Here is a 4530-nt window from a genome sequence, read left to right on the forward strand (position 1 = left end):
TGTTTCTTTTTTTCTTTATTAACTTGAGTATTTCTTATTTACATTTCAATTGTTATTCCCTTTGCCGGTTTCCGGGCCAACATCCCCCTAACCCTTCCCCCTCCCCTTCTGTATGGGCGTTCCCCTCCTCATCCCCCCCCATTACCACCCTCCCCCCAACAATCACATTCACTGGGGGTTCAGTCTTAGCAGGACCCAGGGCTTCCCCTTCCACTGGTGCTCTTACTAGGATATTCATTGCTACCTATGAGGTCAGAGTCCAGGGTCAGTCCATGTATAGTCTTTGAGTAGTGGCTTAGTCCCTGGAAGCTCTGGTTGCTTGGCATTGTTGTTCATAAGGGGTCTCGAGTCCCTTCAAGCTCTTCCAGTTCTTTCTCTGATTCCTTCAACGGGGGACCTATTCTCAGTTCAGTGGTTTGCTGCTGGCATTCGCCTCTGTATTTGCTGTATTCTGGCTGTGTCTCTCAGGAGACATCTACATCTGGTTCCTGTCAGCCTGCACTTCTTTGCTTCATCTATCTTGTCTAATTGGATGGCTGTATATGCATGGGCCACATGTGGGGCAGGCTCTGAATGGGTGTTCCTTCTGCCTCTGTTTTAATCTTTGCCTCTCTATTCCCTGCCAAGGGTATTCTTGTTCCCCTTTAAAGAAGGAGTGAAGAATTTGCATTTTGATCATCCGTCTTGACTTTCATGTGTTCTGTGAATCTAGAGTAATTCTCCTTGAGCCTTTCTTGACCAGTTGCCCATGTATGAAGGTAAGCCAAAAACTGCTCAACCTGGCTATGGCCTGCTGACTCTGGTTAGAATTCACTGAGTGCTCAGGGTCTCATGACCTTCCTGAATGGGAGATTAGGTGACTTCACACAGTTCCACAACAAGATGACTCACAGTCCTCTGGAACCTCATTGACCTTGAAGGGCAAAGGGGAAACATTTTCTCTTTTTAGGCCTTTCTACCTGTATTAGAATAGCATTCAAGTACAGTTGCTAAACATCCAGAAGATCAGTTATACCAGTGTGGCAATTTTAACTACTATTTGATATTTTAATAGTTAGGTAATTTTAAATAAACTTCAGTGTGACTTATATTTTAGCCAGTTTTTGTAGTTGCTGATCATAGACCTTAAGAACTTTTAATGCCATATACACTATCCCTTTATGTACCTTAAGATATTCAGACCTTCATTACTTGCAAATGCTTTCTAGTTTCTTTTCCTTTTTTTAACTTTGTAATTATATTTATGTGTTAATTATACTTAAGAAAACTTAGTGTACATTTAACCCAGCTTAGTGGCGAGTTCTTTAGCCTTTGCCTTTTCCAGCTTGGCAATGTGAGCCACAGACTTAGGACCCAGGACGTTGCCTTCCCAGTGGCGGCGGATCTCGTCATATCTGTCATTATAATTGATCCTAATAGCTTCCACTAGCTTAGCCAGAGCACCCTTGTCTTCCGAGTTAACCTGTGTGAAGGCAACAGTGGTGCACGTCTTCCTGTGGACCAGGCGCCCCAGCCTGGCCTTTCCCTTGATGATGCAGTAGGGCACCCCCATCTTTCAACACAGGGCAGGCAGGAAAACTACCAGCTCAATGGGGTCTACATCATGGGCAGTCACCACCAGCTGAGCCTTCTTGTTCTCCACCAAGGTGGTGACTGTATTGACCCCTGCTCAGAGGACAGGTGGTCTCTCAGTTGGGACGTCCCCTTTGCCAGCAGTTTTCTTCTCAGCTTGGGCCAGCAACCTCTGCTTCTTCTCCTGCTTTGTCTCTGGCCTGTACTTGTGGGCGAGCTTAAGCAGCTGAGTCCCTGTTTGCCTGTCCAGGGCCTGGGTGAACTGGTTGATGGCCGGAGGTACTTTGAGCCGCTTATAGAGGATGGCTCTTTGCCGCTGCAGCCTGATGTAGCGGGGCCATTTGACGAAGCGTGTGAGATCTCTTTTGGGCTGGATGTCCTGCCCAGTGTCGAAGTTCTTAGGCCTTTTCTCAAAGGATTGAACAACCTTTTTGGCCTCCTGTTTCTTGACCACAGCGGGGGCCAGGGCCACCTTCTTCCCCTTGGCCTTCTTTCCTTTGGGCATCTTGCTCGGCTGGAGGAGAGAGAAAGAAGAGGGAATTGTGGGTGATAAGCAAGCAGCCACAGAGATTGCTTTTCCTTTTTTGTGAAAACAATTTAGACCTTTATAACTTGCAGAAGATTAATCTTTATACATAAATCTTTCTATATTTAAACAATTTCTATTTTTCATCCTTATAAATTTTTCTTAATACCACGCTACATGATAGAGCGTTAACAAATAAATTTAAAGTCAATTTGGTACTTAATACAAGATGTAAAGAAACAAATTAGTCATATATGAACAGACAGCTTATTTATATATTTAGTCATATATAAGGAATATCTTAATAAACTAAGATTTTGAGCATTATTATTTGTTGCAATTTTATTTTTATCATTCTTTGTTAAAGAGAAACTTAAGGGAGATCCTTAGTAAACATTGTTAGATTGGGCAGCCCAATAATCATGTGTGGAACAAAGATTAGCATCCAAGAGTGTTGAGGGAATTGGGTTTAGAAAGACAGACAGGAGTGAGGACAGAAAAAGTGACATGGAGGTAGGTGTAGGAGAAGGCATTATACGCGGGACCTCAGATCATATTCCATTCTGTCTTATGAAACTAAGTCAGTTAAGATATTAAAATCGAAAGTTCTAGACCAATGACTGTTGTCCATTGTATACTGAGACCAAACCAATGTTGAGAAGCAAAGAAGAGTTACTGGTCTCAATTCTTCTAATTGGAGTAACTTTGGGTAAAGAGAATTTGGAATCCATAGCAGATGTTGGGACTGAGGTTAAAAAGGGGGGAGGGTAGTCAAATCCTGCCTCGGAAACATCCCTTGAGTTTAGGGATTGATCAAACACGTCTGGAAAGTAAAAGAGGGTGCTTCCGGAAAGGCACTTCACAGGACACAAGGGATTGTGGGACCTGTGGAAAATTCCCACAAGTCCCAACGAATGAGTCTCAAGATGAGATGGAGGAGGCTCCTGGAGTCCTGGAGATTTAACAGGGTACCTCTGACTTAGGTCTCATGCGTTACCTTGTCCAACTTTCTGACTGTGTTGGATATGTGGTCTGGTCAAATAAAAAATGCCTCTTTAATCTACAGTACAGACCAGTGTGATGGGGAGGGAGAGGGAGAGAAGCAGGGGTAAAGACAGTGAGAGAAAAGTAAGAAAGTAGTCTTGTTAGAGAAGTTTTAAAAGTGATGAGTTGTTTTCTCTATCCTGGCTAGCTCCCAAAATAAATGAGTCAGACTATAAGATTTCTTTCAAGCTTTATGGAAATAGCTGAGCAGTTATTAATCTATTCTAATCCTCTAAACTAATATGGCTACCTCCCAGCAGAAATCCCCAATATACTTGCATTTTAGTGTTTCTCTTTCTCTCTCTCTCTCTCTCTCTCTCTCTCCCTCTCTCTCTCTCTCTCCCCCCTCCCGCCGTCCCTCCCTCCCTCCTTCCCTCCTTCCTTCCCTCTCTCCCTCCCTCTTTCTGCTCCCAATATGTCTCCATGGTGTCCCTCTATGGCAAATTCCTTCTTCCTCTCTCTCCCTCCCTCCTCTGGCTGGGATATGAAGTCCAGCCCTATTCTCTCTTCTGCTCAACCATTGGCTGATCAGTTTTTATTGACAAGTCAGAATGGTTACACAACTTTGAGATGGGAGAGTCTTAGAATAAGCATTACAATGCCATATGGGGATTGCAACCAGTTATGGGGACAGAGAAATCAGTGTTTGAATAATACAAGGATAATCTTTACATATTCCACAACAACAGTATGCCTACACAATCTAGCTATCTCCCAGGAATATTTGCTGGGTTCACACAGAACTCCAGTAAAGCACAAAGAGTCAGAGATGTCCTCTAGGGCACTTGCACTTCTCATAGCGAAAGTGGCCACAAAGAAATGTCAAGTAGACTGGTGACTGCTTAGCCTTTATATTGAGATGTTCCTGAAAGAATGGGTCCCAGGAATCAATAAGGGCAGTAAGGAAATTAAGGTTTGGAGCCAGGGAACAGCAGCCCCAGAAGCTCTCCCAGGTTTTGGCACCAAGATGTTAGGTTTAGAATTCAGGGTTTAGAAACAGGAGTTGGGAATGTGCCAAGAGTCTGACCTCAAGAGATGGAACTGTTATTAGGGCACACAGCAAGGGGAGACTCTCCTGCAGCTATGGAGAGTCTGCAAAGAGGAGGGAGCTGAGCAGAGAAGGGAACTTGGGAATAAGGAAGTTGATCCAAGGGTAGGGGGCACATATTGGCTAGTAGGGTCTTAAGAAAGACAGTCTTCACAGTCTCCCTTTTGGGGAATTGTCTTGCTTAGGCAATGTGGGATATTTTGAGAAACTGCCTGTCTCAACAAACATTTCTTTCTTGGATATGAATGTGGCTGAAAAATAAGGGTTGAGTAACAACAGCAAGGCAGTCCAGTCCCGGGGACTTCCGGTTTTCTTCATTCAGGCATTTTATCACTTACAG

The 4530-nt window shown here is 43.9% G+C and overlaps 1 long non-coding RNA gene across 2 annotated transcripts in view; it reads left to right on the forward strand.

Annotated features, from left to right (window-relative positions):
• Positions 1-4530, forward strand: part of LOC120097917 (uncharacterized) — a 41127-nt gene that overhangs the window by 5594 nt on the left and 31003 nt on the right. The gene's annotated exons all lie outside the window — the stretch shown is intronic.

Source organism: Rattus norvegicus, chromosome 17 (assembly GCF_036323735.1).
Source record: "Rattus norvegicus strain BN/NHsdMcwi chromosome 17, GRCr8, whole genome shotgun sequence".
In the NCBI taxonomy this organism is placed as follows: Eukaryota; Metazoa; Chordata; class Mammalia; order Rodentia; family Muridae; genus Rattus; species Rattus norvegicus.